This window comes from Gouania willdenowi, chromosome 6 (genome assembly GCF_900634775.1).
Source record: "Gouania willdenowi chromosome 6, fGouWil2.1, whole genome shotgun sequence".
Taxonomy (NCBI): Eukaryota; Metazoa; Chordata; class Actinopteri; order Blenniiformes; family Gobiesocidae; genus Gouania; species Gouania willdenowi.
This window is the reverse complement of record NC_041049.1, coordinates 26,933,970-26,947,543: the sequence shown is the minus strand read 5'-3', so window position 1 is coordinate 26,947,543 and position 13,574 is coordinate 26,933,970.

The following is a 13,574-nucleotide window of genomic DNA, read 5'->3' as shown; positions in this document are numbered from 1 at the left end:
AAAGCTAGGGGACTCAGACTAACTCGCCCGAAAGCTAGGGGACTCAGACTAACTCGCCCGAAAGCTAGGGGACTCAGACTAACTCGCCCGAAAGCTAGGGGACTCAGACTAACTCGCCCGAAAGCTAGGGGACACAGGAACGCTATCCTGAAAGGGATCTGAAGGCTGAGGTCATTTCCAGAGGTGGAGTACAGGGAGAACCTAGTAACCTCCTGATCTGCTTCTTTGCATTCTCCAATGTCTATGCCACAGAGGGGACTCTCCAGAGCAGGCCGGTGACGAATGGCCACACAAACTCCCATCAGACTTTCCATTCTCTCCTGGGGATAGATAGTCTCCTTCAGCCTGGAGAATAGGGGTTTCAACTTGGCAAGAAGCTCCTCCAACTCGCTGCGAAATAAAAAATTCTGCATTGTGGGTCCCTCTGGGTCTGCTGGTGGCTGGGACATTCTGTCACATGCAGGTGTTGGTGCAGACCCAAATGCAGGGATGGAGGCGGAGCTCAGGTTCATTATACCAATATTTATTGGTTTTTGACGCATGGTCAGACAAGCAGGGATTTGGCACACAGGTGATCAGTCCAGGCAGGTAGAGGTTATCAAAAACACCAAAAGGCAAACCAAGAACACAGAGCACGTCCAAATGTAAAGGAAAAACACTTGCTGTAGGTCGAGGAATTACTGGCATGAAACCGAGCCCAGATCACTAGTGAATAATGTAATAATGTACCAGCACTGAACTGAGGCAAAGCCTCTCTATTTAAACACAGTGCAGTTAATTGCAGCTGGTGACCAATCACCAGCAGCTGGTGCCCAGCAGGAGAATGCTGCTGGGAGGGAGGCCAAGAGTTCCTGCCTACTCTCCAACTTAAAACCCCATCCTGACACAGTAACACGTTACTTTTGTAATGTGTTACTCCCAACACTGGCTATTGATGTATATGATTCTGAAATGAAACACTGCATCAGACAAACAATTTAAACACCATTAGTGTATTTTCTATTCATATTTCACCTGTCCAGGAATTATCAGTCTACCACGTAGAGCTGTAAATGGGCCTCAAAAGTTTGGCCCGATATGTCCCAAGCCCGGCGGCTGAATTTGATTGTCATTAACATGTTACTTGCTGCTATCCGGAATTTCTAATAAACGTCTCAATGTCCTGCCCTAAACACCTCATGCTGCCTCTCTCAATCTACCAGAAGCCACGCCTCTACTTTTCTGCATGCGCATCACAGAACATAACAAGGTCGCATCGGGTCTCATTGATATACTGTAGGTCTATGAGTAAGAGCCAAAATCATATTTACCTGTGAGGTGTATTGACTGCTTAATATGATATTCATTTATGCTATATACCTTTTCATTTAAAGGGAACATATCATGCTAAATCCACTTTTTTAGCCCTCAAATGCATTTTGTTGTATATTTAGAGTGTTTAGAAATACAGAAAAGTTCAAATTAATCTCTTCAGGTGCTTCGTTGCTATCTTTATATTCTGTTTTGGTCATATTTTTCAATCTGTTTCAATTTTTCGATTCTCTATTATTTTTTTTGAACAATGACATCACAGTATTTGCAGCGGAACTGCCAAATTAGGACATCGACTCCAGGCCCAACACTTCGAGCAATCTGCCATTTTTATTTCTCGCTTTTATTTTGTAGTTCAAGCTCAAGGATGCCGAAGTTACGAGAGGATAAGTCAAAATGTTCGGTTGTTGGATGCAGTAGCCACACGCTTCATTACACCGTCTCCCAGCATCAGAACCTTTTCGAAGTGCCTGGTTGAGTTTCATTTTTCACGGAAATGTACCCACATCTGTGGGTAATGTCATTTTTGTGTGCGCGAAGCACTTCAAGGATGACTGCTTCAGCAACCTCCGTCAGTATAAAGAAGGATTTGCCAAAAGACTTTGTCTGATTGAGGGTTCAATTCCTTCTATCTTTGGAGACAACAAACAGAGCACTTCGGTAAGCTGTAAATAACGCTAAAAAGTGTGATAAGACGTCCCTGTCATTGTTTTGTTAGCATTAGCAGTTGCACCGTCTTCATATGTTAACGCTGTGTGCTCGTTTTGGATCCTTAATGATGTGGCCTACGTGATTTAATTTAAGTCTAAAGTTTTCATTAGTCATTTTATTTTGCCGTTTTTGTCTCCGAAAAGACTGTATTAAAATGCATTTTGTGACGTTAGCTTGGCGCTAGCGTTAGCTCGGCGCTTGTGTTAGCTCACTTGTTAACATCCATATGAAGACATTATTCTGCAGGTTCATCATCTTCATTTTCATCTCGCTCTGCCGGGTCCGACTCTGGCTCGAACATGTAAGGCTGGATGGACAAGTCTTACGTTGTTGACATTTTGTAAATAATGTGTGAATAAAAAGCTTCTGCGCCGCTACATAATCATATCTCTTCTATCAAACTACAAAAATGGCCGAACAGGGTGGAGTTGAACCAAGTGTCACCTCTGCAACCTGGAGAAGGGGCGGGGTATGAAGTGTCTCATTTGCATTTAAAAAGACCACACCAAAACGAGTTGCTCTCGGAAGCACATCAGAAAAGGGGTAGAAAAGGGGCCTGTGGAGCTATAATAATCAATCTTTTATTTGTATAGCGCCAAATCATAACCAATGGTATCTCAAGACACTTTACAGTAGAGCAGTCTTAAGGACGGACTCTTCATTTTATGGATACACACATATGCATATATACGTATATACACATACCCAACATGAATTCATCATGGCGGCAAGGAAAACCTTCTGTTAAGCAGCAGGAACCTTGTGTGGATCCCATTCCTATGATGAACAGCCATCCATGTTATGCTGTGTTGGGTGTGTGCAGAGGAAAGGGTGGAGCATGAATATGTCTCCTTTAAAAGCTCAGTATAGGCCTTCAACAGGTGGTCTTAACACTTGGGGTTTACAATCCAAGCCAGTTATTTCTGTAGCTCTGCTGTTGGGATGTTTATTGCCTGTCAATCATGGAAGTTGCCTATTCTCGTTCTACTCTGCTGATGCGGGGGGTTTTACCACCGTAATGAACATTTGTATTATTTTGCAAGTCAGCTTCAATGAAGACCTTTTTTCCACACTACACCTCTTTTTTACCATCCACATCAACACCTGGGGAGACACGACACCTGTTTGCTGTTGTGATGCGTGGCCTCGTTTTTGTGCACAGTTCCGCAATCACTTTCATCGACAGTCTCAAAAACACAAAGTCAAAGCCTATTGGCTGGGTGCACTGAGCTATTGTTTCCATTTGTATAGGGGTCTATAGGACAAAGGAGGGACTTATATACATTAATGTATATGAATGACCACCTGCAGCAGACCATAGTAAAAGACTAGATATTTTTATGCATTTCAAAAGAATGATAAATAAACAGATTTCTTAGAAACTCCAGATGTCAGCTTTAAATAGTCCTGATTCCACTGAGGTCAAACATGGAAAGAGGAAACATTGGCAAGAAAAGACACTTCTGTGATGAAAATCGACATCTTTGCTTGAAGTGGAGCAAAACAGTGAAAACTGGAATTAAATGAACTCATAAAATTGCTGTGTGGAAGAGGATAACAGAGGCAGTGAACAGTGTAGTTGCTCAAGAATGGGCACTGGCTGAGGTTTGAATAAAATTCTTAACCAATGCTTAATGATTATTTAAATGAATCTTTTATTCCTAGCCTAAAACCTTAAACCAGCTACTTGATCAAGACATTTCTTCTTCACACGTAAGTCAAGAAAAAGTGGTTGGATGTAAAGCTGGCCACCAAAAAGCATGTCACTGCACTTAGATGCAGCATTAGACAGACTGGAAGAGACCAACAAGACTCCAGAGGAAAAAGTTGTCTTGTTAATTGGGCCCAAGTTGATCACGGCATAACTGGTGGAGGAAACACAAACACAATATGCTGTTTATTGTACTCAGTTTAAAGCACACTTAAGGCAATAAATACAACAGTAAAATAAATGAATGAAACCCTAAAAAGAGCATTAAAATAAATGTTTAAATGACTAAATGAGGTCCATTGTCAGTTTATTATGCCTTTAGATGACTCAGAAAGATCAGTAAGGGGGTATGCTATGAATCTAGATTACCTCTTATTGTGCTAACTTCCGTGGATTTAATCAGTGTGTGCTGGACTACAAAGCTTGCTAGAGCTTAATCACTATGGCAATTAATGCTGAATGGCTAACCTGGTCGTGACCAGGTTTTGGTTTGGCTTGGATGTTAGCAAGTCCTAAAGCCCCGCTTCCTGACCAATCAGATCTCTTAGAAAACAACCTGCCCATTGTTAGATTATCCTGGTGGGTGCCAATCTGACAGCTGAGTTTAGGAAAGAAGATTATTAATTATAAAGGCAATCCTTTCATTTACCGATGACATTCTTCAGGAAATATATAGATTTCTATCTAATGGATTGATCTACAGTCAGCTGATGAAGCCTGTGTGTCGATCCGTGTGCGCAGATGGCTGAAGTCATTAATGCATTCATACGCTGGGGCTGACAATATCAGCAGGAACATGCACAATGTGCTCTCATCACTGTGTGTGTGATAGAGGTCTACTTGAATAGAAACACTTGTGTGCTGTAATAAAGTTTAACTGCAGGGTGCTGTTAATTTATCATCCAATGGATTCATATAATAAATAATTTTGTGCTTTTACGCATTCACATTGTCAGCAACTTCCTGCCTGAGTTCTCTCATTCCTGCCTTTTCTGTAACAACAGTGTTGTCTTTGGTCTGAATTATGGATTGTAATTATTCATCATTTTAAACTCAAGCAACCTGGTCGGTACCAAGTTATGAAGTGGATCATATCTGAGCAAGTATAAAAGCTCCGCCTCCTGCTGTGCGCTGCACTAAATCACTGTTGCTCTTCACTGTCATCATGGATTTATATTCATTTTATTTGTTTAAGATCATAAGCTGTTCCTCCATTCATTGGTCAGACGCTGCAATCTCTACCCCTTTCATGTGCATGCGCACGTAGCGAGGCTGTAATCACTTGGCTTTAATTAGCGTGTTGTGATCATAGGTTCGTAAGACAGCTCCTGTCTGACGTGGAATGTTTGGTTAGTTGAAGCCAGCTAACGGAGATTAATCCAGTTTAGATTCATAACATGACAGTGTGGGCTAAGGCTTGTCCTGTAGCAGAAACACTTTTCTTTTCACCTAACATTCACACAGTAACATTTTACACCGCAGTGGTGACTGCTGTAAATATCTTTGCTTTAACAACTAAATCCTCTTTTTTCTGGCCTTCATCACTCACATGCATCTCTTCCTTGATCTGAGATTTCTTTTCCTTGTCACTTCTGCCACGGACGATCGTAGAATCCCATTGGTCAGCAGCTCGTTTTGATGCAAAAAATATTCATGAGCTCCTTTTCATTGACAATTTATGGTAGAATGTAGCTGTACCGAGGCAGGCAGAGGAAGGGAAATCACCTGTGCCAACTTCTAGCTGGGCTGTGATTTATAAAGAGAAATGTGAGTGCAGGTGAGCTACACATTATTTTCGGCGTAACACATTTTCTGTTTTTTGACGTACGTTTAATTTTAGTTAGATACTACTTAATGTTTTATAAATCAAGCCCCTGATACGTTGTTAGTTTATTTTACACAAATTACCTTAGGGTACTTACTCACCGAGGAGATGACCACATTTAAAAGTAATTGCTTAGGATCACAAATCAACTGTACATTTATCAAGTGGTAGTTTTTGTTTGATGATTGCGTAATTATTAATGAACGGTGCCTTCAGATGCACATGAGTGCAATCAATCGCTCCAAACACATTTGGGAACCCAAAACTTAAAGGGGACATATCATGGTTTTAAATCCTTCCTTTTTAGATATAAATCATACAGTTGTGGTCTATATAAAGAGGAACTCCACTGCTTGGGTCTGATTTCCTCATTATTATAGCTCCACAGGCCCCTTTTCTACCCCTTTTCTGATGTGCTTCTAAGAGCAACTCGTTTTGGTGTGGTCTCTTTAAATGCAAATGAGACACTTCATACCCCGCCCCCTCTCCAGGTTCAACTCCACCCTGCTCGGCCATTTTTGTAGCTTGATAGAAGAGATATGATTATGTAGCGGCGCAGAAAAAGTTTATTCACACGTTATTTACACAATGTCAACAACAGAAGACTTGTCCATCCAGCCTTACATGTTTGAGCCAGAGTCGGACCCGGCGGAGCGAGATGAAAATGAAGATGATGAACCTGCAGAACCCTAACAAGTGAGCTAACACAAGCACCGAGCTAACGCTAGCGCCAAGCTAACATCACGAAATGCATTTTAATACAGTCTTTTCGGAGACAAAAACGGCAAAATGAAATGACTAATGAAAACTTTAGACTTAAATTAAACCACGTAAGCCATATCATCAAGGATCTAAAACGAGCAGACAGCGCTAACATATGAAGACGTTGCAACTGCTAATGCTAACAAAACAATGACAGGGACGTCTTATCACACTATTTAGCGTTATTTACAGCTTACCGAAGTGCTCTGTTCATCGTCTCCAAAGATAGAAGGAATTGAACCCTCAATCAGACAAAGTCTTTCGGCAAATCCTTCTTTATACTGGTGGAGGTTGCAGAAGCAGTCATCCTTGTAGTGCTGCTGACCTTACCCACAGATGTGGGTACATTTCCGTGAAAAATGAAACTCAACCAGGCACTTTCAAAAGGTTCTGATGCTGGGAGACGTAATGAAGCGTGTGGGTTACTACATCCAACAACCAAACATTTTGATTTCTCCTCTCGTAACTTCAGCATCCTGGAGCTTGGACTACAAAATAAAAGCGAGAAATAAAAATGGCGGATTGCTCGAAGTGTTGGGCCTGGAGTCGATGTCCTAATTTGGCAGTTCCGCTGACGTTATTGTTCAAAAAACGTAATAGAGAATCGAAAAATCGAAACAGATTGGAAAAATATGACCAAAACAGAATATAAAGATATCAACGGAGCACCTGAAGACATTAATTTGAACTTTTCTGTGCTTCTAAACAATCTAAATATACAACAAAATGCATTTAAGGGCTAAAAAAGTGGATTTAGCATGATATGTCCCCTTTAAATTGCTTTTTAATCAGATTGCTGGCCATCATTGTAAGGGAACTGAATGTACTTTTGTGAGAGGGACTTTATTGCTGCTGGCATCGTCCTGCTGATTGTTGACCCCAGCCCTATCCATGATCTGCCAATGAAAGGTCTTGGTGGCCAAAAACCGGCACTGGTACAGGAAAACATTTGACTGCCTGATTTCCCTCTTGAAACTAGCCCCTAAATCGTTGCATAATACAAGAGGAGAATGCAGCTGAAAGCGACTAATCAGCCAAGCATCGCTCTCCATGAGAAGATCCCTACAGTCTCTGAAATGACATAGACTTAGACATAGACATAGAGAACGAATAAGGAACATGTTATGGGTCTGAGGCTATTCCCCTGGCTTGCTTGGGAAAAGACTGTTAGTCTACGGTGAAGGGTAGTCTTTATTTTTCATAGCTGACTTAATTGTCTGACTGATCTGAGCCTTAGACTGTACAGTCCAGTCAGATTACCTCACTAGGCAGTAATCCCAAACCTAATGATACTCTCTAAAATGTAATGATAAAACAACAGCATCAGCTTCTGATCATACCTGTCAAGTATCCCATTTTGGCCGGGAAACTCTCGTATTTTACCTCTCTTTCCCGCTATCTTCCTGTATTAGTATTTTCCCGTAAATATCCCGTATTTTACTGTAGTAATAATTAAAAGATGCCTTACTAAATTGAACGCCATCACTAGCCTCGCGAGAACTGCAACCTGAAATGGCCTGGCTTGGTGGCAGTTCTCGCGAGATTAGTGCTGACAGCGGCACCAAACCCGGAAATAACTCAGAAGAGAGATGAATGAATGAAGACGTTCCGGGGAAAAAAACAAAGAACTCGTTTAAATACGTTGTGAAATGTGACAGTGTTTACCTTCCTAAAGAGCAGCAGGATGGGACAGAGTTACACGTTCTGTTAGATTAATAACTGAGATTTTAACGTCTACCACAGCGGAAGGAACGAATAATCAGCCAATCACAAGCGCCACAAATATACACCGCTTTAAGTCTGTAATAAATGTGTCTAATAAGTCATTAGTGAATACCAAAAAACTACATGAGTGAGCATGAGAAATTGAAATAAAATACATAATGAAAATAAAATGTTAATGTCTAACAAAGACAAGCAACGTGAAATTAACAGTAAATATGCAATGTGTTGATTTGTATGTAAACTGTAAGTATATTAAATAAACACATGTGCTTCATATACACATTCATGTTTTTATTTCGGCTGTTTTATATTCAAGATGTATTGAGTTTTCTATTTTGGCGATATAGAAAACTATAATATTTCATATATATATATATATATATATATATATATATATATATATATTATAGCTTATTATGTATTAAAATACTCAGAACAACATCAGCTCAGTTAGATGATTAATGAGTGTCACATATTGATCAGCTGTTTGTTAATAAATGTCCCTGTGTAGCATTTTGCATCAGCAAATTTAACCCAGAATTGTCTTTCTGGTCAGACTTTATTTGATAAAATAGTCTAGAATTATATCATATATCATCATTTTGAGAAAATATATTGAGATATGAGTTTTGGTCTAAATTGCCCAGCCCTAGTAGGAATGTTCACAGCATTTCAAAGGTCGGTCTACTAGATTCTAATCACATAACTGTATTTAGTAAGTGGTCGAAAAGTAGCTATTTTAGATTTCTTGTACACCTATCTTAAAATATGAGGGATACTGGAGCTTGGTTGGGCAACACCATAAAAAGTCTTCTCAGAAAATACAGCATTTGCTGTAATATGGTGCACAGATGATCAACGGGAGTTTTCTAGCTAAGGGCAGAATCATGCACTCTTACCTAGATATTTATATGTGGAAACCCGAGCAAATGGGTGATCATGGATAAAAAAATAGGTTAGGTGTCCCTCACTGAGCTGCTGGAATCAAATACAAACTCCTCAGTTTTTTTTCACATTTAGGACCAGTTGATTGTTGTCACACCCCTGAACAAAGTTAGTAATCTCTGAGACATAACCAAAACGTTTGTGTATTTTTGTATTTTCTGTTACAGATGTATGTTCATGTGGTGTTGTGTACATTGAGTGTGTGCTTCCAACTTAAACATATTTCCACACCATGAAAATCTTGCCAAGTTTAAAGTTGTTTTCACATCCCTCTTTTTCTGATCGTTCACCATGTGTCACTGATAGTAGGTCAGTTCCTCCAACTGATAGAGAGAGGATCAATTTGGGATTGGCTTTTCCTGATCACCTGAGCTGTGACGTTTGGCGAAAATCATCCCTGTTTCAATCAGAACATCCTTGGTTGAATTTTCCTACTTGATTAGTTTTGTTTGTTGAATGACGAGGCTTGGTCATGGCAGCTCTGCTTAGTGTTAGAACGACAAACTGCAGTAACAACACGTTTTATGTTTGGGGACATTATGTAATATTTTTCACTTTGGCGTTCCCATAGACCCATTACTGTTTGCTTGTATGTCAGTGACTTGTTTGGCTTTCAGATTTCATATTGTCTATTGATTAAGTTCTTGCCTGACACATGACGAGTGATAGCTTGTGAGTGAATCTCGATGGCTGTTAAACACTAAAAGAAACAGGTTTTTGCATCAATTAAAAATTTGCATTTCTACTACAGAGCTATTGATGGAGTTGCTGCTTATAGTGTTCTGATATCCAGAGCAACCAAAACAATTTTCATATTGGATAGTGTGAGCTGCACTCGGGCTGCAGGTTGTCAGAGATAGTTAGAATCCAGTAGAACCACTCCAGACAAATACAATCAAAATAACTTGAGGGATCATTTGCCTGGTTCCAGCCTTCTTCCTGCAGCTAAATCAGCTAAATAAAGGATGAAAAGTACGAATTAAAAAGGACTCATGACGATCCCACACACTTACAGTATGAAGAGGCGGAGAGGAATGCTGAAGGGCCAATTTCCTCTGTGAACTTAGTTCCTGTTTGAGCTGGAGTGTCCTCATTTAAGCTCTGCTCCAGTTTTTTTTTCTTCTTCTTTTCTCTTTTTGAATGGTAATGTACATCCCCCTGTGTCTGTGGTTATCAATAAGGGGCTCTATATCAGCGTGAGTAATTTGGAGAGTTCCTGTGGCTTTTTGAGTATGCACCTGCAACAAAGCTTGTAAATGGAGCCTCCACTTTACTGCCTGACTCACTCTGCCTGAGTCAAATACATCAGCCTCATTACACAGTACTTATCAGGATTTAAATGCCATGCAGTAAAATTACATCATTGGAGGCTGGCATGTAGTTGTTTAATGCCAGCACAGTATTTCTGTTCCTGCTTAGTCACCCTTAACATTGTAAACTTTTTTTCTCAGCATCATTAAAAATCAAATCAAGCTATTTGTACAGCACCATTCCTACAAACAGTGCAAGGTGCTTTACATTATCAGACAGTCTGTCAACTTAGGTCATGTGACTTAATCAAATGAAGTCAGGCTAGTTGCTTCTGCTTATCCCATTCAGTCATTTGGTAACAAAGATTAGCTGCAGATTGGCTTAGTGAGTCTTCTCAATAAATTTCAAACCAATTATAAAAATTTTGATTCCAGCAGGAAAGAAAATAGAAACATTGAAGCCAATGAAAAAGATCAGAACGTAATAAATAGTTCTATAATACATTTAAAAGAAAAGTGTCATAATCCATCAGTTTATGATTAGGGCAGCACAGATAAAAGAAGCAAAAGGGAGACATGACTGACATTAATTTGCCAAATGTTGATTTTCCTTCGTGTCCTCAATTTCAACATAAAAATGTGTCCTCAAGGTTAAGGTTACATCACAGACCTAATAATTCTTATTACAATATATGCCATTTAGGAGGTTTAGAAGATGCATGACTCAGATGCAGGGCTGGACGTATCAGGGTAATACAACGTTTCATGTCATTTCAATAAATATAAAATCCAACAAAACAAACTAAAAAGTGCAAACTCAAAATGTCCAAAATAGTACAAAAAAAGAGTCCAACAAACAAAGCTATTCATGCAAAACTAACTGCGGATATAAACAGGAACAGAGAGGGAAAAACAAAACACACTGTCACCAAGCACTGCTTCAGTAGTCATTAGGGATTAGAAACTCCTGAGTTGAAAACTCAGTATTACTTAATCTCTGCATTTACACACTGACAAGGGCTTCCATACACAAGAAGGGACTTCACACCACAGACATAGTGACTGGAAGAAAAAAGCAAAACAGATATTAAACTGAAGACGTGATCAAAACATGAGCAGAAGTGAAGCAGAACTGCATGGACAGACTGAAAGTAGCCGAAGTGTTAAATCTGGCATATTTACGTATTATCATGTCTATTAATAAACATTGTTCCTCCCAATAAACATAATTTAAATTGAGAAAGCAGAATAAATCCAAACTAAAAAAGACTTGGACTCCCCAACTAACAAAACTATAAACAGAACTTAACTTGGAGCACCACAAAAACACAAAACCCATGCCCTGGCTTTGATATTATATACTTTGATCATCATTGAAATTGCTGCCAAACATAGGCCTATCTATATAATCCAAATCCAAATTGTATTTATTTGTAAAGCACATTTAAACACAGACAAGGTTTGACCATTAAATATATACAAGAAATATAACATTAAACATTAAGACAATATCTGTTAAAAATGACATTGACTCACACGGTGTTAAAAGCCACAATAAACAAATATGTTTTTAAAAGAGATTTGAAAATGGGAACAGAAGAGGCCTTTCTTATATTTAAAGGTAGCTCGTTCCATAGCCTTGAAGCTGCCACAGAGAAGGCCCGATCTTCCTTTTTGTCCTCGGCACGGCCAAGAGCAGCTGGTCGGCTGAGCGTAGAGCCTGAGATGAAGTGTACAGCTGAAGAACTTCAGACAGGTTGGATGGACTGAGGCCATTTAGACATTTTTAAGTCAATAAAATAAATTTAAAATCAACCCTTTGGCAAACAGAGAGCCAGTGAAGGGAAGAGAGAACAGGTGTCATGCTCCTGCCTTTTTTTACCAGTCAAAAACCAGGCAGCTGTGTTTTGTACCCACTGGAGGCAAGTGAGGGCGGCCTAGCTGAGCCCAACATAGGGAGAGTTACAATAGTCTATTTGTGTTGTGATAAAAGCATGGATAACAGTCTCCAATTATTTCTTACTTAAAAGTGGTTTAAGCTTAGCAATACGCCGCAGCAGAAAGAAGCTGTTTTTTAAAACAGAGTTGACCTGCCTAATAAAGGTCCCATATCATGCATTTTTCTCCCATCTCCATTTGTTCTAAGAACCCCAAAAACATAGTATTTGAGTTTTTTTCTCTTCCCAAACTCACCTGTTTTCCAGAGTTTTAGCTCTCTGAAAAGGAACTTTCTGAGCAAAGGGATGTTTGGTGCCTGCTTATGCATATTCATGAGTGGGCATGTCTATAGACACTGACTTCCTCGCTAAGGGAGATCAGTGATCGCCAAAGCCATTTTCTTTTGTTATCCACACTCTGTTTTTATTTTTCAGCCAAAAAACTGCACATTACATTGAAACACATGGCTATTTAAGCAGCTATTGTGATTGTGAGTCCATCTCAGCGCTTCAGGGTCTCACAGCAGCAGCAGTCATCCAGCTGCTTCAAACAGATACCGGAGTGTTAAGTTGCTATGTCACTTTCTTCTCCTCTTCTCTTCTTCTAACTACAGGAATAGTGCTTTAAGGTGATAACCATTTGTTTTGTCCAACCGCTGCATCGTATTGTGTCACAAACACGTCAGATCAAGTCAAAGGCGATACGAGGTGTACACCTTCACATGAACAAATAGTGCATATGCTACAGTGTATGTTCACTGTGGAGGCACTGCTTCAGCAAAATTAAAAGACATCCATGCCTTAACCTCATTTAAACAGTTCAAAAGGCGCACGACAAAGCAGAAATCATTGGGTATCAGAGGAATGTAAATCTGACAATCATTGGCATAACAATGAAACAAGATGCCATATTTCTTCATTACAGACCCCAGAGGTAGTAGGTACAGTGCTAAAAGAAGGGGACCAAGAATACACCCTTGAGGAACACCACAAGACATATCATAAATATAAGATGATATATATATTATATACATATTACTTATTTATAATGCTATATTAATATCAATTATGAACTCATAGTAAGGGCAGTAAGGTAGTATTGTGTAAAAAAACAAACCAAAAAAAAAACACACCACACACTTGTTTACATCTCTTTGGCAGCTCTGTAACTGTTTCCATGGCAACTGGAGTAAAGATAGTAGGCATCTATTGTAGATGCAATGCTTTATACATCACTGATTACAGGACTTGAGCTGAAGAGTGAACATATTAGCCATTCTCTGTTAGGGAAACTTTAATTTTTTATGCACTGATGGCTGTTTTTGGGCAGAAAACACACACACCATTCTTTTGTTTCAATGCATAAGTTGCAGTCTCTGCTTTCCTAAGTAGGTCTG